This window comes from Salarias fasciatus, chromosome 23, assembly GCF_902148845.1.
Source record: "Salarias fasciatus chromosome 23, fSalaFa1.1, whole genome shotgun sequence".
NCBI lineage: Eukaryota > Metazoa > Chordata > Actinopteri > Blenniiformes > Blenniidae > Salarias > Salarias fasciatus.
In genome coordinates, this window is record NC_043766.1 from 35,877,329 (window position 1) to 35,900,180 (window position 22,852).

The 22,852-nt window shown below is 45.2% G+C and overlaps 2 protein-coding genes across 2 annotated transcripts in view; both read left to right on the forward strand.

Moving 5' to 3' along the window:
* The window catches only part of LOC115382176 (NACHT, LRR and PYD domains-containing protein 3-like), a 1,518,151-nt gene that overhangs the window by 27,877 nt on the left and 1,467,422 nt on the right, over positions 1-22,852 (forward strand). The gene's annotated exons all lie outside the window — the stretch shown is intronic.
* LOC115382198 (NACHT, LRR and PYD domains-containing protein 3-like) overlaps positions 19,193-22,852 on the forward strand; it is a gene marked incomplete at its 3' end in the record, with an annotated part of 406,576 nt that continues 402,916 nt past the window's right edge. The window contains exons 1-2 of the mRNA XM_030083892.1: positions 19,193-19,293; positions 20,928-21,047. The remainder of the gene's footprint in view (positions 19,294-20,927; positions 21,048-22,852) is intronic.

Genomic DNA, 22,852 nt, shown 5'->3' on the forward strand with positions numbered 1-22,852 from the left:
TGCCCCGGAATTATTAATTAAATAACCCACAGGTTTATTTAACGCATAATTCACAACTTCTCTCAGCTCATTTTCTGTAATTTACCCATTTCCAGTAATTGGTCATTTGTGGCATTATTGATTAATTATCAACACCTTGTTAATCAATGATTTGATGGCGAAATCACTCTGTGGTCAACTCCATCCCCAAATAGCCGATTATTTGATGTTATTAATGAATAAATAACAGTTTATTCCGATTAATAATAATTGATGTTGGGTTAAATGACTTGGTGCTTCACTTCAAACAGTTTATTACTCTGTAATTTATTGTTATTGGTGATTTGCTGTTCATGATCTGCAATTATTAATTGGTAAATAATTTACTCAAATTAATAACAGCATTACCTAAAGTAATCAATTACTCCCAGTAATCAATACTTTAGTCATTTATTACCAATTACAATCGTAAACCCCAACAGTGTCAATGTGCTCGAATTGATAAAGAGCAAAATGAAATGAAACAGCAAAAGCTACAGAACTCCATTGTGTGACTGAGAACATGATCAATGGACGGCCTGTAGGTTCCTGCCCCCGCTCAACTGCATTACAGGTGAGCTGAGTGTGCTTGATGGAATGTTGCTGGAGCAGCACAGAATTGTCATCCCACAAAAAACAGAGATGATTTACTGCACAGAGTCCATGAAGGCCATCTCAGTGTGGAGAAGTGCGGAAGGAGGCCAAGAGAGACAGTATTCTAGCCGGGAACCAACAGAGACATAGAGAAACTTGTGAGCAGATGTGAAACATGCCAGAAACACGGGAACAAGCAAACCAAAGAGCTGGAGCTGAAATGCCAGCAGCACCATGGCAGAAGGTTGGAGCTGATTTATTTCATCTTAAAGGAAAAGATGATGCGGTTGTCACTGACTACGACTCAACCTTCCCTGAAATGGCACTGTTATCGACCACATCTTCAACCTGTTCCCGAACACATGTGAAATCCATTTGCTGATTTACAGAGCATCGCCACTTGATGTGACGATCAAGTGTTATGTTACTTCAAACCACAAGGTGTCAATAGTGATGAGCAAAACTTGTTATGCGGCTTCGGGGGCAGAGAGTGAGAAGAAGAACCCGTAGTCGAAGCTGGAATGTGTTTAAACAGCGACCCACTGATAATCTTCACCACAACGGTCAATTGGTTATTTCAGCGCCATGGACAGCACTCTGGATTTATCAATAAACATTGACACATAGATAATCTGAACTACATCAGTCAATTACAATTTTACCATCATAGACTGCACCATTTATTTTTCATGAAAGAGTGGCCCTACGAGCCTTCATCACAACAGTCAACCGCTTATTTCAGCACCATGAACAACGTATTGGATAAATCAATAAGCAGCAACCTAATGTTATTCTGCACCACAATGGCCAATTGGCTGTTTCAGCACCATGGAAGGTGTCTTGGATTTATCAATAGACAGAGACCAACTGTTAATTGAGACCACAAAGGTAGATTGGTTATTTCAGAACCATGGACAGTGAATTGGATTTATCATTAAACAGAGACAAATTCATCATCTGGACCACAACGGTCAATTGCTGTCCAATTAATTGATTGATTATTTGACATTAAGGAATAAATATCACTTTATGCGGATTAATAATTGAATTTGGGATAAATTGCTTCGTGCTTCACTTTGAACAGTGTATTACACTGTAATTGATTGTTATTGGTGATTCACTGTTAAAACTTGTAATTATTAATTGGTAAATAACAATTTACTGAAATTGATAAGTTAAATTACTTAAAGTGCTCAATTACTCCTGGTAATCAATACTTCAGTAATTCAAAATGAATTACCAAACGTAAACCCCAACAACAGAAAGCAAACCCTATCGAGTAGATGTCTCCAACACTCTTCCTGCAGAGCCCCTGTCCAGCATGTTGTCGCTCTCTCCCTGCTTCAATACTTCTGACTTCATTGACAGACTCATGACTGGACTGTGTTTGCTGATTGGTGAAGACATAATCTTGGATCCAGGTTGTCTTGAGACAAGGAGCCTCCTAAAACCTACAGGACAGAGACTCTCCAGGGACAGAGCAGCGAACCCCTGATGGAGAGCAACAACAGACCAAAACAGCTTCACCTCAAGGCTGGATGCATGAACACAACCAAGCAAGAGAAGAATAAAGTGAAAAAGTCCTACCTTTTGAAGGTCAGAGTTGTTTTCTTGCTGGTCTGCTGAACCCCAAACTGCTCCCAGAGGATGGATTGAGCACCTTGCATGGAAGATGCCTCCACTGATGTGATGTGTGAATGAGTAAATGTGATTGACACAACTGCAGTGTTAAGTGTAGTCAACTTGCACAATCATGCATGAAATCAAATGCATGTTGTACACACAATTTAATGCAAACATTGTGGAGTAACAGCAATAAATAAGACCTGCACCTCAAGGCTTGATGCGTCAACACAACCAACAATAAGAATATCCCAACTTCTCTCGTGAACCAAGTAGCTCTGAATTACAGTACTGCTGGTAAACACCACACAGATCACTCATATTGTGCACACTCATGCATCAAATCTCCAGAAAATTGTAATACGAGTTACGTTCTCGTTGTTAAAACACCACATAGATAACCTACAGTGAGGATGCACGTGCATCAAATCACATGCATATTGTACTATTATGTGCACAAACATGTGGGAGTCACTCAGCAGAAACAGAGCTGCACCTCCAGGCTGGGCGCTTTAACACAACCAAGAAGAAGAAAGGTTCCTCCTCCTGCTGCAGCTCTGGTTCCTCTCTTGCTGATCCTTCACTGCAGGCGCTGTGAAGGTTCTGGGTTCTCCAGGCTGCTTCCTCCTGATCCCTTCCACCCTTTAACACACATCACAATCTGAATGATTCTCCACATTTTTAAATGAAAGGACAGATGTTCTCCACTCTGTTGACACTAATGGAACAATAATAGAACAGTCCTGCAGGAACTTTGTCTCTTGGTTCTACTTTCAGTCTCTTTCTCCACCAGTTGACCTGCAGGTGGAGGAAACTCTAGTTTCAGACTAAACCTCCACTTTACTTTGAAATTCTAACCACATGTGATGAATGTCAGTATTTCTTTACACAGACAGTTCAGCCTTTCACCTGTTCACCCTCATATTTGTTTGTGTTGCTGGAGTCACGTGAGGATTGGTCCAAACAAACTGGTCCCCCATAGTTCCCAGAGCTGGTGTCAGAGGACCAGTTCTCCTGGTTGGATCCAGGTTCAGGATCCAGATCCTCCTGCTTCTGTTTCTGCTCAGCATCATTTACCAGCTGCTTTCCTGCCGCTGTCTGATGGAACTACTTCTTCTTCCACCTGCAGCTGTCCAGCTGTTCTCACTCAGCTTCATTCACTTCAGGTGTGTTCATGGTGCCTTCATGGACAGCTGGGAAAAGGGAGAACTTTGCTCGTCTGGAGACATGATGCCTCTCAGTGGAATGGAATTTCTCAAAGATTTCACTCATATATCAATTTATTAGGAATTATTTTATTTGTTCACTCCTTTATTTCTTATAAAAAATCCATTCATTTTAGCTGCATAAAAGCTGAAAAGATAAAAATATATTCAAATGAATAACACAAACTGCAATTGTAAAGAAGTTTAAAAGAAACTGAATTTTAACTTGAAAATCACAGAGAAGAGCTCTTATTGTGTGGATGGAAGAAAACAAAGCAGCCACAGGTTTGCTGATAAATGAGGAAATGTATTGATTTCATGCAGATGGAGGAGGTGAAAGAGATGCAGCACCGCAGGCAGCCTGCAGACAGAGGGTGCCGTCAACATGTACAGCTCGGTACAGCAGAGACAGGAAGTGAGGAACTCTGTTCACTGAGTTCTGGCTGTTTTTAAAACCACTCATTTTAATTCCACTGTTAAAGTTTCATCAAGTTAAAGGGGTTCACAGTTTATCAAAGAATTTACAGGGAGTAAAAACACCTTTCTTCTAGGCCCCGGGAACAGGGCCCACAATGACTCACACAATGACTGAGGGGCCCAACCTGGGAGGGCCCCAATTTGGGGGGAGAGGCTCACACAGGACTGACATGGTTCTAGTTTAAACACTGTCTGCAATCACAAGCCTCCTAATGGGGCCCCATAAAGAGGCTATAGGAGGACCTCTAGAGGCCCCTTTTTGGGGACCATATAGAGGCTAAATGAGGACTTCCAGAAGCACACACAATACACAAAACATGCATTCAAATTCTTCTCAATTAATCACTTCAGTTCAAATAAACTTTTCTCAGTTCAGTTGAACACCAGGTGTAATGTTGGTAGACTTCGCTGACTGACATAGAAATAAACACAACGACTCCAGGACTTCAGTTGCCATTTTTATCCAACAGACTCTGCACGTCCCCACACACACGTAATGTTTTCATGACCCAGAATACCCCTCATCATTAACAAAGACTAATAGGCATTGTTATGGCAATTTTATTTAATAAAGGGCTTCCACCGGTGAGTTCGTTTTGGTATCTTTTATTATGCTGTACAGCAGGAGAAGTCACGCAGTCAACAGAGTAACAGAGTGAGTTCTGCCCTCGCAGGGGCGTGCAAGCCTCTAATAACTATCTGCTACGTTCACTCCCAGGGGCCTTGACTGCACACAGCAATGGTACATCAGGCCTTATCATTCCCACCAGGTTACATCATTGTGTTCTCAGTGGTGGCAGAACAGCACTATAGAGTGTTTGGTGTGTGCAGCTCACAAGGCAAGGCGAGGAGAACGCTGTGGGGAATGCTGCTCACCGCCACCTGAGTACCCTGTGACCACCTGATGGTGGACTTCGTGGAGCTGCTCTGTTTCAGATCAGACAGACCATCACAGGGCCCTTCCCCTCCTGGCTGAAGGGCCTCTCCACTCTTCTGGCTGAACCCAGGTGACTGGATCCAGGTGAAGGACTTCTGCAGGAAACACTGGAAGGCCAGGCAGTGGCCAGGTCCAGGTCCTGCTGGACTCATGCTGCTTTTAAGGTAGCAAAGCGAGCTTCCTGGAGCCAGGCGAGTCACTGTAAGCCTTTCCCAGCACCACCCTGACTCCAACAGCTGATCTCCCAGCCACAGGGCAGAATAATCCCTGAGATCAGCTCCTGTGTGAGGTAGTCCACCCTCCACCAGGCAACGGTGAAGATGTTCCTGCTCCTGAGGGTGCTGCTGCCCCAAACCGCAGTGGCCCCCCTGCTTCGTTGCAGATGTATGGTGGACCTCACAGGACTCCAGGACAGCCTGTGGTGGAGAGCTGCCCCTGCGGTAGCTCCAGAGTCACATGATGCCAACTGTACTGTTTGTGCTTTAAGCCTTATGCTGCCTCCGCTAACACTTTACAATTCCTTGTTCCTGTTCCTCTCCAGGATTCTCTCTACACATTTCTGCATGCAGGCAGGAATAGCACTGGCACAAAGCTGCAACATCCTTGGTTCTCACTCTAACCCTTAGCCTTAGCCTTAGTCTTACCCTTACACTTTCCCTCTCCTTTTCAGCAGCATTCTAAGGAGGTGTCTTCCCTTGGCATGGCACCATTCATAACCAGCATGAGAGCCTCACTAGTCTTGTTACTGATGGATTTGACCTCCTCATGGAGGAGCAGAAGGCTGTGTGTCCTGGGCCTGCTGAACAGAGTGGCCCTGGACCTCCTTCTTGAAAAGAAAGGGGGGTTTGCCCTCTCATAGGTGATCAGCACTGCTCCTGGGTTCCTGACATCTCAGATAACACGACTAACGTAGAAAACTCAGCTGTTTTCCCTGCTTGTTAAATTGCACTCTCAGGAAACGGGTGTCCCCTTTTCTGGATGGGACTTCTGGGATGGCTGACTGAGGGCAGCTGGCGAGCTTGGCTTACTAAGGTTGCTGGCATGCTTGCTATTTTCCTGTCGATTCTGGGGGTTTTCTCCCGCTGCATTATTCCCCTGGTCCGTTGTCTGGTTGCTCGCATGTTCACAGCTACTTTGGCTCATTATACTTTGCTTCATTCCACTGAACTGTTTGCATCCTTGTTCGCTCACCTTTCTGATGATTCTGATGATGATGATGCTGATGATTTGGGGTTGATTGACTGATGTGGGGTGTCTGTTGGCATCTCCCATGTGTTGAAGTTGATTAAACCGTGGTTGATTTAATCAAAAGGGGGGAATGTAATGGAAATTTCTCATGCATGCATGCTTTTTCTCACTTGTAGTGCTCACAGAGGTATTTTTGTAAACAACCGTAGCTCACACACTCAGATGTGTGGGGAACCGTGAATGCTTTGTCTAGAATTTACTTTTCCTGAAAATCTTAGCGTAGCAGCTGCGGGACTCGTGGGAGTCTTCCTGTGTCCAGCCTATGGCTGTGTGCAGTCAAGGCCCCTGGGAGTGAACGTAGCAGATAGTTATTAGAGGCTTGCACGCCCCTGCGAGGGCAGAACTCACTCTGTTACTCTGTTGACTGCACACAGCAGCGTTCTCCTCGCCTTGCCTTGTGAGCTGCACACACCAAACACTCTATAGTGCTGTTCTGCCACCACTGAGAACACAATGATGTAACCTGGTGGGAATGATAAGGCCTGATGTACCATTCCCCCCTCAGAACCACCATGTACACCAAGAATATATCACATCTGAATGGGTTAGTTTGTTAATCGAAGCTCAGAGCGAGAAAAAAAAACTGTCCTCATTCCCCAGAAAGTTGGTGAGAGTGTAAAGGAGGGGCTGAGCAGTCTGAAGAGACAGCTCAATGAAAACAACCTCAAACACAAGCTGCATGTTATCAGCATGTCCTTCAACGCCGTCCATTCCCCCGGCGTGAATCCCAAACAACCTGAGCCTGGCGGTCAAAACAGCGCATCGTGAAGCAAGCTGCTAATATAGAAGGAACATCATCATTTTACCAGAACTATCAGAACCATAACATCACAGTTTGTTCAATATCAGAAACAACGAAATGACAGGTCGAGACAGAAAAGTGCTGAATGACTGCAGGGCCCGGGACGCTTCCAGTGCATCTGGAGTCCAGGAAACCTGCAAACATGCAGTCAGAGACCTAATGGGAGCAATAAAATCAAAATCATTTGGAATAAACTGTCGGCAGCAGGAATACATTCCCAGGAAAGAGACAACCTGTTTCCTGGTGAGCAGATTTGGTGTGAAATCAGGTGTATCATATGGACCGTCCGTCTCAACTAAACACCTTCAGCAGTTATTCACGCCATAACACATCCAATACCTGTAACCACTGTCATCATCCAGGACTTGCTGATGTGACACTTGGCCTCAGTGTTACTCAGCAAGGTTTAACCGAGCCTATTAAGCTACATAATCTTTGTTCAGTCCACAAATATTCCAGCTAAATCAGATGGAGGCGGAAGTTCCATCTGTGTCAGTGGATCTTGAAACTGACATTTGATTGAGGGTTCTTGTAGCCAATCATAAACAAACCTTCACTTAAAGGTCTAATACACGATTTTCTCGAAAAGACGAAGCCCCAAGTCTGTTACTCACTTTTTGAACAACGCGCATGCTCCAGACCATCCGCTCGGCTGTCCTGCTTCTCCCAGGAAATGCGGAAGTGTACGAGCGTGATCTCCGCTTCTCCGGCGTGCACGGCTCTGTTTACAGTTTCTGCGATCCGCCTCGCTCATAAATAAAGCTTTTTTCCCGAAACAGTTACAGTTTCATTATGTCAGACTCGCCATCGGTAAGTACTAGCTCAGAAGCTCACCGCTACATAAACACTCTGAATGCGCAAAAGGGAGAAGCTGATTGGGCGCAAGCACGTAGAACCGCCTTACGAAAGCAGCTCGTCGGAATGACTGAGAAACAGAACCACCAATTATTTAGGTGATCCACCCAGAAATCAAAATCATGTATTATACCTTTAAATAAGTTCTCTTGTGTGTTTAGCATTGGTATATTTTCTCCATAATACGTACAGATAAACATAAAGTTCACAATATTAAAGCCTGACATCTTAAATAATTTCACTAAGACGATGAGCCTCACAGCCTGTGGTCAGAGCCACAGCGCTGTGGGGGGAGAAGTGACCCATAAGGGAGGCAGCCTGCTGCCTCTTCTTTCTCCCTTTATCAGGATTGATCAGTTCTGTTGACCCACTAATATTTCTCCCTTGAGAGTGACGAGATACAATAAACACATCATCATTTGAAAGTTGCTAAAATAACTTTAGGAATTCCAATTACCTCTCTTTTTCTCTGTCTGTGTGGTGTTGTAAGTGTCCGTGTGTGTGTGTGTGTGTGTGTGTGTGTGTGTGCGTGTGTGTTCATGCTCTGACCTCGGCGATCAGCCAGCAGTCAACATGTCGTCATCACGTCGGAAGTTTCCACGTTCGTAGTCAAAACCCCATCGCCTCCACAACCTCCTCAACCGCCAGCCGCCCCGCCTCCAGCCTCTGGAGCAGCTCCCTCCATTATTGTGTCCACTGCTTCCACAGCCACAACAGTTTCCCCTTCTCTCCTGCATTAAAAAAAGTCTCAGCAGAAAGAGAAGAACAGAATCACCGCACATGTCCTCACAGGCTCAGGAAAAACCAATTTCTCCCTAAATCTGTGTCAATCTGAGTCCCTCTAGTTGTGTGTGTGTGTGTCTGTACTTCCCGCTGCTGTGAAGCTGCTCTCCTCAGGTCAGCGCGGCGCGGCTGGCAATGGAAGATCGGGATTGTGGATCGGAGCGATGGGGGTACCTGCAGGAATTTTCTAACAAAACAAACAAATGCTTCCCAGACAAAAAACAAAACAAAAACACATTAGTATATTATTTTGTACTAAATTATCTGATCGGTGCATCTTCAACCTCACATCATCAGCTCACTAGGCTGTGTGTGTGATGCTGTCTCTCAGGCCTCTGCAGTTGTTTCTTGTTCAGCTGTCCTCAGCTCCTCAGCTGATAAAGATGCAGCTACTGAATGAACTGTTTGTTTTACAGTTCGCTTTGGAGGGTCTGAAATAAAAAAAACCCTCTCAAGATTAAATTAATAAGGTTTTACATTCTGATCCTAACAAAGTGAACTTTTGTTCCGTTTGTTCTTGAAAACACAATTGCATACGTGGTTATTCAAGCATGCTCATTGGCATATCATGTCAACAGCACAGATTGCAGAACATGTACTTCAGCGGAGGTCTTACGATATGCTGAGAGAGATGGCGAATATTGGAGGGTTGGATCAGCAGTCGGCTGAAATCACGCGTTGTCGCACGAACCGTCCCAAATCATTCCATTGCCCATCGCGGGATTTGGCAAGGGAACTTTGGAAATATTTGTGAGAACCTGAAACATTAAACAAAGACATCTGGACAGTAGACAGACATACAGACGCTGCACACTGAGTCCTATCAAAAAATGTTGATATAATCAAATCACTGTCAAAGTCCTGGAAAAAAACATTGTTCATAGTCAACATCACGTCCTGTATGCACAGTGCATATAATATGCACTGGGGTTTGTCTGAAGTTTTAAATTTGCGGTTGATGTGAGCACCATCTCCAGTTTGATCATCGACTGTCAGTCAATCAGAGTCATCGGGCAAAGTTTAGACAATAAGAACATGTCGCATCTCAGTGGACATGGAAAGCTTTCTTCTATTACCCGGAGTCAACATCCAATTCACTGTCGCAGAATCAACCAAGTTTATAAAAATAAACTAAAATAAAAATCCCACAGGTTTCCGTGTTATCTTGAGCGTGAGCATGGGAAACCTCAAAACCTCACATCACTAATTGTGCATGAAATACGATTAATCAGTGTGTTGTTGTTTGTATTCTTTTGAAGTCCTGCTATTCTGTCTTGACCCTGTGCAGCTGTGTATCAGTGCAAAGCGCTTCTTCATTGCGGTTAGCGGGTTGTGTGTTATTTTGCGTACGTCACCCATGCCATCAGTGCGTGGTGATTTCATCTTCTCAGTCAGAATTTCCTCCGTCAGTTGGATAAGAATTCAACGTGACCCGGTGTCCCCCCTTCTTGTGCTCCTCTGCCTGGTTCTCCACACCATCGTCCATGTCCACAGTTCTTATGTGAGCAGTCACGGACCCAGTGTCCAGTCTGTCCACCAGCCTCACCCTGGCGTCCTCCGTCCCCCTCAGGGTGGTTCTTGTAGCTTGAGCCCTGAGGAGAGTTGCTTCGGAAGAACCATGAATGATGTTGTGCTGTTGGCTCGGTTTTTACTTCCATCGTTCATCCAGGAGGTGGTGCTTTCCAGCGCCGATGTGTTGGGAGTGTCTGACAGACCAGACCACTCCTTCAGCAGGAAGCCGATGCAGAGGTGGAGTTCGACACGTCAGAGAGGGTGGGAGTAGAGTAGAGCAGAGGCCACGGTGGTTGGATGGATGTTTGAAGGGGAGGAGTCCAGTCACTTTCCTCACACATCCGACGTCCAGTACGAACCGACCTCGAAAGAGAGCAGATGGCATGGAGACACATGTATCTGTAGTAAAACCCTTTCATGTCCCTCATGATGCTTTCTCTCCCTGTTCTCTCCCTAAGCGGATGTCCCTCTGCTTTCTATCGCTGCTTCCAGCTTCACTCATCCAAAGTGACTTCTCAATCTTCTTCTTATCCCCGGTTTTTCTGTTTTCCAGTGAACATTTTAGCAGAACCAGTCACTGTCTCATGCTCAAACTTCCCCCCTTTGGGGAACCCAAACCATTCATTCAATTCTCTCACACATCCCACACACTCGGGCCCATACCTTCCTGACATGTCATTACATATTGGGGTGTCTGGACGACTCTTCTCTTTAACAGATCTGTTACCCATTTTCAATTGGACATCTCCAACGGCCTTTTCGCCTCTACGGTCCCAGCCCAGACCCGAGGGTGCAAAAGTGCTAAAAAAACCCTCTCCAATCTCTCTCCCACTCCAAACACTAAACACTCTGGGAGGATTGAAGTTTTATGCTGTGTATTTTAGTGACCGGCACTACATCAGTCACTCGCCCTCCAACCAGTCCAATATGGAAAGAACTCACCGGGTGCTTGTAGGAGTTTCCCCGAAAAGGAGGGAAACCAGTTCGTGGATCCTAGCGGTGGTCCGGACGGTAGGCTCAGACCCAGTCCCCATAGAGCCCGTCAATGGCGGTGGGGCTGCAGCAATTTGTCCGCAGGATGGCCAATCACCAGGTCTCTGTCCTCCGCCGGATTCCACTTGTAGGATCCTGTTCGTGACGCCAACTGTTATGGCAATTTTATTTAATAAAGGGCTTCCGCCGGTGAGTTCGTTTTGGTATCTTTTATTATGCTGTACAGCAGGAGAAGTCACTCAGTCAACAGAGTAACAGAGTGAGTTCTGCCCTCGCAGGGGCGTGCAAGCCTCTAATAACTATCTGCTACGTTCACTCCCAGGGGCCTTGACTGCACCCAGCCGTAGGCTGGACACAGGAAGACTCCCACGAGTGCCCGCAGCTGCTACGCTAAGATTATCAGGAAAAGTAAATTCTTGACAAAGCATTCGCGGTTCCCCACACATCTGAGTGTGTGAGCTACGGTTGTTTACAAAAATACCTCTGTGAGCACTACAAGTGAGAAAAAGCATGCATGCATGAGAAATTTCCATTACAGCATCAAGATGCATCACTCATTCATTACATCTCCCCCTTTTAAGACGATTCACTCAAATTTTCCTTGAACAGCAGAGATTAACAGAGTTCACTTCAGCTTATAACACACTGAAACTTTACTCCATAGCCTAATTAAAAGAGCTACACTGATAACACTTTTTTTCACAATAATCACATTTTCACATCAGCAATCACTTTTGCTTCTCTTTGAACACTGCAAATGAACACAAATTGAGACAAATTCTAAACAAATGTCCTCATGTTTTTTTTTCTCTAACAATGTCCCCTCCTCTTCTCTAAATAAACACATAACAACAACAAGAAGGGAGAAACATTTCTCAGTCCACAGTCCTTACAAATCCAGCCTGACCACTGGTTTACTCACTCTGCCAGAACGAGTAACAACACCAGTCCCTGGAACTGCAGTAGCTGGTATCTCTGTGCCGTGAGCCAAAGCTGCAGTCTGATCCTGTGCTGTTGCCATCTCTTCTGGCTGCAGGCTGGCAGATGATGGTGATGACTCAGGCATGGCCAATAAGTGGCGCCTGTTCCTCCTGTAATGCTCACCTTGGGCTGTCTCCACAATGTAAGACCTGGGTGTGGAGTCAAGGCTGCGAACAACAGCTGGCCCAGCCCATTGTTTTTGTCCATCCAATGGAGGAGTGCATCTCCCGGGCTCAGTGGAGGGAGAGCCCTCACGCCATTCCTCCGGTTGTAGAAGTAGACCTGCCTCTGTTTGGTGGTGGCGTCTGCGTTTTTGATGGTACGCTGGCTCGTCCAGTTTGGGTCGAGATTGCAGAGTGGGTAAAGTTTCAAAACATTTCTGCTGGGCTCACTCCTGTGGAAGTAGTAGGTGTGGCTCTGTATGACAACAGAGCGAGGAGAGGGTCTTCCTGTCGAAGTCTCCTTTTTGCAACTTGAACGGCCCTCTCAGCATGTCCATTGCTCTGAGGATGATGTGGGCTTGTTGTTGCTTGAAATCGTATTCTCTGCTAAACTCCCTCATCTCTGCTGATGTTAACTAAGGTCCGTTGTCGCTGACAAGCACGTCTGGGATGCCATGGCGTGCAAATGTGGCTTTGAGCCTGGTAACTAACTGGCTGCTTGTGGTTGTAGGCAGATGAAGGATTTCTAAATACCTGGAGTACTAGTCAGACACGATTAAATAGTTTTGCTTTTTAAACTTGCATAGAACTATTGCAACCTTTTGCCATGGTCTGTGTGGAAGCTCGCTTGGCATCAATGGCTCTTTCCTCTGTGTGTGTTTGTTCTGGGTACAGAACATGCACTTCTGAACTTCCTCAGTGATGTGTTCTGACATTTTGGGCCACCAAACAGACTGGTTAGCTCTCTCTCTACACTTAACCAAACCCTGGTGCCCATCATGGATTCTTCCCAAAATCATCTCTCTCATCACTGCAGGAATGACTATGCGGCTCCCTCTAGTGACCAAACCTTGCATCTCGGACAACTCCCCTCTCACCTGAAAAAAGTCTCTGACTGTCTCTGGTACCTTCTCAGCATATTCAGGCCAGCCATGCCTGATGAAGCCCAAGATGGACTGGAGCTGTGGATCTTCTCCTGTCTTGACTCGAATCTCCTCCATCCTCTGGGGTGCGGCTGGTACTTGGCTCAGGACAGCATCGACGTGAGCCACCACGTCTTCATGCAAAGCTCCATCTCCGACCTGTTGCTCTGGGCCCCGGAAGAGTGCGTCCGCCACTGTGAGGGTTTTGCCTGGAGCATACTCAGCAACAGCATTAAAGTGCATAAGTCTCATCAGCTATCTCTGACATCTGATGGGAACACTGTCTAAGTCTTTACTAAGTCTTTACATCAGGGGGACAAGAGGCTTATGATCAGTTACAAGCCTTAAACTGTCGAGCCCATAAAGGTATTTCTCAAAACGTTCTCAAGCCCAAATGCTAGCTAAACACTCTTCTTCTATTTGAGAGTACCTGGTCTCTGCGTCGCTCAGGCATCTGGAACAGTAGGCAATGGGCTTCCAGTGATCTCCGTGTTGCTGGAGCAAGACACCCCCCAGCCCGTAGCTGCTGGATCTGCTGACACCACAGTCGCCTTGGTGACGTCGTAGAAGGTAAGTACAGGGGCAGAGGCGAGAGCAGTTTTGAGTTTCAGGAACGCCTCCAGTTGTGCTGGCCCCCAAGTCCACTCCGTATTTGTTTTGAGTAGATCATAAAGTGGTTTACCCACAGTTGAAAGTTCTGTCCTGTACCTCGACAGATAATTTACCATCCCCAGGAATCTTTTGAGTTCTGTCACATTCTCGGGTTGGGGAAAGTTCTCTATTCCTTTCACATTGTCTGGATCGGGTTTGATTCCTGTCTTATCGATGAAGTGACCAAGGAAGCGGACCTGTCTCTGACTGAACTTGCATTTTGTCTTGTTCAATTTCAGGCCTGCTGCTTCGATGACCCTCAGAGCTTCTGTCAACCGCTGGTCATGGATTTCTTGTGTCGGACCGTGGATACAAATGTCATCCATGTAAACCTCTGTTCCTTCCAGACCTGCCAGTGTTTCTGACATTTTCCATTGGAATATCTCAGGGGCACTTGTTATTCCGAAAGAGAGGCGGCGGAAAGCGTACCTCCCGACTGGAGTGATGAATGTGGTGAGCCTCCTGCTGTCCTCATGCAGGGGAATTTGGTAGGAACCGCTGGCAGCATCCAATGTGGTAAACCCCTGTGACCCGACAAGACATGGCATTATTTCCGCCATTGTTGGCAGCATGTATTTCTCACGTTTCACTGCTCGATTGAGTCGTCTCAGGTCAGCGCAGCACCTGGCCTTCTTCCTGTTGGGTTTGAGGATGGGAACCATGGCAGCACACCACTCTGTCGGTTGTTGCTTTTTCAATGATGCCCTCATCTTCCATCCTCTGCAGCTCTTTCTTTATGAGGGGAACTAGTGGCTGAGGTATCCGTCTGGCTGTATGCACTGCATAAGGCTGAACCCCCTCTTGTAAAGTTATTTTGACTGGCTCAGTCTTTAGCAAACCCCCTGAATTGAAGACAGCCCCCGACTTCATCCACATGCTTCACTAAGCCCATTTCAACAGCTTCTGGGCAGCTCAATAAGCAGCTACATTTCCCTTTGATCACGTACACTGGGAATGTGTACTGCTTTTCTTTGTAGCTGGTGGTAGCCTGAAACTATTCCATGCACTGAAGCCTCCCTCCAGGGCTTGTGAACGGAGTGTCAGGTGGTTGCAGTTTAATTTCAGGATTCATTTTGCTAAATGTCCATTGGTCAATGACAATAGCATCAGCTCCAGTGTCAATCTTAAAGGTTATAGGCTTGTCACATATGGTTAGATTAACAGTCCATTCATCCTGTTAATCTTTACTGTCGACCTCACCTAGGAAGTGGAATGAGTCCATGTCTTCTGTGACTTCTCTTACAGCCTTTGAATGACAAGCTCTCTCCCAATGTCCTTTTTTCTGACACTTGTTGCACTTACTTTTCAGTGCAGGGCATCTCCTCTCCTCAGAGTGTCTTGGTTTACCGCATCTGCCACATTCCTCCATTTTGTGGGCTGCTGGGTTGCTGTTGCTTTGCCACGCCTCTTCTTTCCTCTTGTATCGGGCGGCATGGCGCTGGACTGCATTCACATTAGCCAATGGTGCCTCCTTCTGGTTTGACTGGAGACTAACCTGCCGCGTTATCTCCTCCGCCTGGCACACCTGCTTCACAACCTGAGCCAGCATTAGGTCCACCATGAGCTGGAACCGACGGGAGAGCTCTTTATCTTTTATCCCCACCACCAGGCGGTCTCTGATGTGCTCGTGCCTCTTAGTGCAAAAGTCACAATGTTCCGCCAGTTCGTATAGTGTCCTGATATACATCTCCGCTGATTCACCTGTCTGCTGGCTCCTCTGGTAGAAACATGCCCGCTCATGGATTACGTTGCAGCGAGGCACGAAGTAGTCATCAAACTTTTTCAATACGGCTTCATAATCCTTCTTCTCATCCTCCGTTGCAAACTCAGAAACTGAATGTCTTTTTCAGCTTTGCTTCCCATTGCATAAATCAACGAACTCACTTGAATTTACCCCTCTTCCTTGTTTAGCTTCCTTGCCAGCCTGAAGCGCGAAAATCTCTGTTTCCACTCCCTCCATTCCGTGGGGCAGTCAAACTTAAATTAGTTGGGAGGGTTGAACTTCGGCATTTTCACGTGGAGTCCAGATGTTCAGCTTTTCTGACACCATGTAATGTCGGTAGACTTTGCTGACTGACAGAAATAAACACACCGACTCTGGAAATTCAGTTGCCCTCTTTATCCAACAGATTCTGCACATCCCCACACACACGTAATGTAATTACCCAGAATACCCCTCATCATTAACAAAGACTAATAGGCATCAAGATGCATCACTCATTCATTACACCAGGGAAACATCTCACAATTTCAACAACTTTTCCCATAAAGTTAACAAAGTTCATAAATCTAACAGTAAAGTAAAAAGTAACAGAAAAAGTAATAATCTGCAAAAATGCTCATAGTATCATATTTATCTTTTAAGTTAACATAAAGTTTCAATCAGTGTTTTAACCTAGAAATATCAACTCAAAAATTGTTCATCAAATGAGTCCACCTTAAAAATATCAACCAAACAAAACCAGTCATGTCTCTGCTACCAGCTGTGTCTTGAGTCTGATCAGGAGCTGTGATCGACTCTTCCTGGAAGCAGGAGAGAGAAAGCAGAGCTGCCACCAAACATTTCCAGACCATGTTTCTAGATTAGTGCGCAAGTGAATTCTGTCCCCCTACCAGCTGGTCTTGTGAGTTTTGGTTCCACCTCCCCTTGGTTCTGGCTTGAGATCTTGATCGCCCCCTACAGGACTGGAGTGGACTCTCCTGGTGCATCAAAGTGCATCCAGCTGACTGGGATTTGACATGACAGTCACTGAGTTAACCATGGCCACATAGCTGGATTATTGTAGCATTAGCAGTAGCGTTAGCATTAGTACAACTGTCACCACTGTGTGAGTCTATTTAATAACTGATTAACTCTTTACGTTCGATAGAATCGGAGGAAGATGCTGTATAATCTGTTGTTAGTGGGGGAAGCTCTTTAATCTGATGTTAGAGGGGAAAGATGCTCTATAATCTTCATGTTAGTTGAGGAAGATGCTCGATAATCTGATGTTAGAGGAGGAAGACACTCCACAATCTGGATGTTAGTCGAGGAAGATGCTCTATAATCGGGTGGAATATGGATTATGTGGACTATAAATTATGTTAACTTTTAATTTGGAGAGGTAAGTTATTGAACTACACAATAAGACACAGAACAACAGGCTGAGTCAGTCTCAGTGTCTGGGATGTTGATAAAACACTTTAACAGTTATTTAGTGACAGAATAGCATCAAAATCAAACGTCGGAGGCTGAACAGGATAAATTAACACCAAGTCCCATCAGCAGGTTCACCAAGCTCCTGATCTCCTTCCTCATCACTGAATCCACTGAAGAGTTTTTCCTCAGTGTTGCTCCTGAACAACTGTGGAGGAAACTGAAGCTCTGCCTGAAACAACAAGAACAAACCAAATATTTAGTGAAGTCAGCAGGTTGACTCTACACAGTATGAAATAGATCTACTATCTACTGATAGTAGATACAGGTTAAAACAATCAGTGAACAATAATAAAGTCACAGTTTCAAGTAGCAGAGTCTCTAATGTATCCGAGCTCAAATGACTCCACAGTTTAGCAGTCAGACTGACAGGAAGATGAAATCAAACAAAGCAGAAAGCAAAGAGTCCTGCTCAGCTCTCCCTGACCTGCATGCAGCTCTCACTGTTCACTGCTGAGCTCATTCCAGGAGAACTTCTCCACCTGTCCTACACACACACGCACGCGCACACGCACGCACGCACGCACGCACGCACGCACGCACGCACGCACACACACACACACACACACACACACACACACACACACACACACACAGGTGGATATATATATGTACACTGTAAACATGGAGCTGTCCATGGTTCTGAAGCCACAAGCGACTACAGTTGCTCAGGAGTTTGTATGACTGATACACATAAAAAATACATGTGCAAACATGTTCATACATATGCATACATGCAATCACACACACACACACACACACACACACACACACACACACACACACACACACACACACACACACACACACACACATATGCACATTCACAAATACATAGAGACTGAGCACACCGCTGTACATGGAGCTGCAGTATGAAGGTAAAGTTTAATTCTCTTTGTCAGGATTTGTTCTGAAGCAACAGGGAAGAGCTCTCACCCCAGTCACCCGGTCATTATGAGGAGCTTCCAGAGGATGGCGCTGGCACACATCAAGAGAAGCATCCCTACAGATCTGGACAGCCATCAGTTCATGGACCAGATGAACAGATCTACAGAGGATCCTGTCTCACTTTAACTTCACACAGCCTGAACCCACCTGGAGCAGCTCAATACCTTCATCAGGAGGATCTCTGTGGATTTTAATAGTGTCTTCAACACTGGGATCCCCCAGAAACTGGAACACAAACTCACCAAACGTGGACTCTCCACCACACTGTGCTCATGGATCATGGACAGGATGGGGAACCTGACGTCCAGAACTAGAACCATGAACACAGCCACTCCACCCTCTCCACTCTCTCCACCATGAACTGTGTCTCCACCCACTCCTCCAACACCCTGATAAAGTTTGCAGACGACACTGAAAGGCAGGAGGTCCAACATCTTTTGGGGGGGGGGGGGGGGGGGGGGGGGGGGGGGGGGGTGCAGGCAAAACCCTGGTCATTAACACCACCAAAACAACAGAAGTCATCATAGACTTGAGGAGTTGAGGAGGACCAGGAGAGTCAAACCGGCCTCACTCCATATCAGTGGAGAAGAGGTAGCGAGGGTGTCATCACTTTACTGAGGATCTGACATGGACACTAAACACCTCCACCCTGGAGAAAACAGCCCAGCAGAGGATGTTCTTCCTGAGGATGCTGAAACAGGCTTATCTGCTCCACAACTGCTCAGAAACTTCTACAGAAGAAACAGAGAGAGCATCCACCCTCCACCCTCTCCACCCTGCTTCAACACAACAACACATCATCATTTGTGGGAGGTTGCTTGCAGACTAACAGCTCACTGACTGTGATTTTCTCCTTCTTCAAGCTGGAGCAGAATTCCAATCAATGCTCCAAAGACACAAGTTGTTTGTCTTCCGTCTCAGAGACATGAAGAGGACACTGCCGGCCCAGGAGGAAGTCCATCAATCATTGACTTCTGATTGTCTCATGCTGTTGCCAAAGCTGTCCGTCCCTGGGAGAGGGATCCCTCCATACTGTGGTTCTCCCCAAGATTTCTTCTTTTCCCACTGGGTTTTTGGAGTTTTTTCTTGCCGGATGTGAGGGTCTAAGGCGGTGGTTGCTTCGTTTTGTCTCATTACTGTGAATTTGACATATTAACATTATGTTTATTCACTGTTTTTATTTTTACCAACCAATGTAACATCTTGAAGCCCTCTGAGGCAACTGTTGTTGTGATATTGGGCTATACAAAAATAAATTGATTGATTGAACTGATTGAGGAGTGCTGCCATACAGATCACGTTGCCTGGCCTTAGTTCAGATGGACTGTGACGTTCTGAGGGCGTGTCAGAGCTGAACTACGTGGACTTGGACTCTTGGACTGGGAGGTGTCAGGGTGAGACGGCGTCCTCACATCAAGCAGAGACAGACAGAAGGACTGAGGAGGGACGGAGAGCAGCTTCTTCTCTCCTACAGTGTCTGGAAGAAGACGTGAAGAGAGTTGATCAGGTGAGAATCTCTGTCAGCTACAACAAAGCTTTCACAACGCTGTGTTGGACTGGATCTGACTGTGTGGCTGCTGGCTGTGTGTCTGTGTGTCTGTCCAGCCTACATTATGGACACCTGTTGTTCTAGTGGAGACACACATCAGGAACAGCCTTCAGATGTGTGTGTTTCTCTGTGCTGTCACTGTGGAGGTCCTGATGAGGACATTATTCATTTTACAGTGTGTGTGTTTGTTTGTCAGGCTGAGACTGGTCTGGTTCAGAAGGAGTGTCAGAGTTAAACAACATTAAATATTAACAGGAATTTATGATCATGATGAATCTTTATCTTTACTGACATGCGCACACACTCACACTCACACTCAAACCCTTGTGAAGGAGGCCTCAGGCTTGGTGGTGCCGCCGCCCGCCCAGCGCACTGTTCAGGGAGGAATGTCTGGACTGATGCCAAACAGGTCTGATCATGCGTGTTCAAGTGGTTGTGCATTAAGAGTGGATATTATTTTTTGACCTGAAGATAAGGACTCATCATAATCATAAATCCTCCATTCCTGTTAATGTTTTAATGTCGTTCAGCTCTGACACACCTTGAACCTTGAGCTCAGCCACTCCCCCCCCCTCCCCCCTCTCCACCATGGACTGTGTCTCCACCCACTCCTCCAACAGCCTGATAAAGTCTGCAGACGACACTCCAGCGGTGGGTCTTATCAGGGACTCAGTCATGGCTGTTATTTCTAATGTCTCATTTAAACACTTTGTTTTTATGATGTGAACGAAGAGAATGGTTCCAGTGTTCAGGCTGAAATGAGTTTGCAGGACTTTAATGTTCATATAAGCTGTCAGATACTTTATGCTGTTTACCTGAAAATGAGTCTGACTTTATCTAAAAGGAGGAGGTAGAGGAGTAGGACTATAGTACTATGCTAAGTATCCCAGAATGCTTTGCACCTGCAGGTTGGATGAAGGTTCCTGGTTCCTGAATACAGTTTTTTTTTTCTTTATGAACTCTATGAACAACTTCACCACTTCCTGAACTTCAGGAGGCTCCTTGTTTCCTGTCTTTCATGACAGGATGAGCGGGTTAATACAGGTGTGTCTGACCTCTGTAACCACAGCAGCCATGGTCAGACACACCTGCATTAATCAGCTCATCCTCCCATGAAAGACATGAAACAAGGAGCCTCCTGAAGTTCAGGAAGTGGTTAAGTTGAGCATAGAGTCCATGCAAGCCACCGTGTCGTGTCCTTATTCTACATGTGTGTTTCTCTGGCTGAGACGAGTTTGGTTCAGAAGGAGTGTCAGAGTGGTTGTAATAATAATAATAATAATAATAAGAAGAATAATAATAATAAGAATAATTCATTTTATTTCACAGCGCCTTTCTAAACACTCACGGACACTTTACAATAAAATAACATTAAATATTAACAGGAATTCATGATTATGATGGATCTTTATCTTTATTGGTTCCTCATGTCAGAGCTGGACTACGTGGACTTGGACTCCTGGACTGGGAGGTGTCAGGGTGAGACGGCGTCCTCACATCAAGCAGAGACAGACAGAAGGACTGAGGAGGGACGGAGAGCAGCTTCTTCTCTCCAAAAGAGTCTGAAGAAGATGTGAAGAGAGTTGATCAGGTGAGAATCTCTGTCAGCTACAACAAAGCAGCGGAGATCGTAGATAATAAACATGTTTAATATTCCTGATCAGAAACCCTGTTTTAGTGTGGAGCTGAGAGAGGAACCAATCAGCTCAGAGCGAACCTGACCACACCGTCCTCATAAACCTCCCTCATTGGTTGAACAGCTTCACCTCACCAAGGTGTTGATGCTGCTACTTTTTAAAACCCCGTCTCAGCTATCAGTGCTGGAGACATGAATATATGTCCCTGAAATATATTCACTATGTATTACAGTAAAATAAATATATACACTATACGTATATGACAGTGAAATATATTCACTGTATGTGACACTAAAACACTGAAACATCAGAGCTCCCTAAACTCAGAAGTGCAGAAAGTGAGTCGTTAATCCTCAGTAACTGTATCACCCCTGGATGTATTCCCTCCATTCAGACCCAAACCCTGATCTCCAGATGCAGATGAATGATTTGAAACAGTTTTATTTAGACTTGCATTGTTTTATTATTTTCCATTAAAATGATACAATTATATATACATATCAAATCATTTTTTGAACATTTAACACCCCACCCATTTCCCACCATTAACTGAAGCCCTATGACTGCTGCTTGAAAACAAACAAGATCAATCAAATAGAAAGAAAAAAACATAGAAGATGTAAACTTATTTAAAGCAGAACTATGCAACTTTTTTACCTCAATAAATGTTTTTGTTAAACGTAAAACAAACATGAAACCCTTGCTAGCGTTAGCAACGCCACCCTTAGGTGTTCACGGATGGCAGAACCAAAAAGGCAGAAAAAAAACCTTTGTCTGACAAGCAGGAAAAAAGGAACTGTGTGTCATGTTTCCCACAGATGTATTTACACCGCCGCACTTTTCTCAAGAACTGATGACTGAGATGCATCTGCCTCATTTTTTAATATATTTATGTAGCTTATCAATCATCCTGTAACACATTTTTTCATGCACAGCAGCCTTTGCAAGGTCAGCCATACATTCATCAACTGGTAGGGTTCCACATGATTTCTAGTGTCTCAGCAAGATCTTTCTTCCAGTCATGATCACAGTCTGTGTCCAGTCCTTCATTGCATTAGGCAAGTTCAACAATACCTTAGAATGTCCAAGTACATACAATGTAGGACATAAATCAAAATGCACACACTTTACCTGTACAATATAATGATGTCTCCTCATCCAAAACACCTGAATTTGAGGGCAACTCCACAGCACATGAATTAGAGTACCATCACATATTTTCTCCCAATCCTGGTCATCAAAAGAAACTCCTAAATCCCTTTCCCTGATGCTGAATAACAGCTTGTAAAACTGAGAAGCCTCCTGTCCTCCCCCAAATATCTTAAAAATCGCATTGATTTGATCGGCTGGTTGTGGAGCCTGATAATATGATCCAAAAATCCCCTTCAGAACATGTAAAATCTGCAGATATCTCCAAATATGATTTCTGCCCACACACTAAAAAATTTTATTAACCCAATCACTGGGTTATGAAATCGGTAACCCAATTTGGGCTATTATGATATGTTTGGAGTTATTTATTGCAACTCTTGTGGTGGGTTAGAGTCCCTCAGACCCAACATAGATTTTTAAACTCAGCACATGGGTTGTTTTGACCACTGTTGCGTTGTCAACGGGTCTGTTTGTGACTTCCGTCTTCTCTCTCTGCAACACAGAAGAGCAGAATTGTTCCTCTGGCTCTCTGATGCAGTACAGGTTTGTGCTTATTTACACATCTCATTCACATGACATGACGCCACACAGTCATGTGAATTAGATA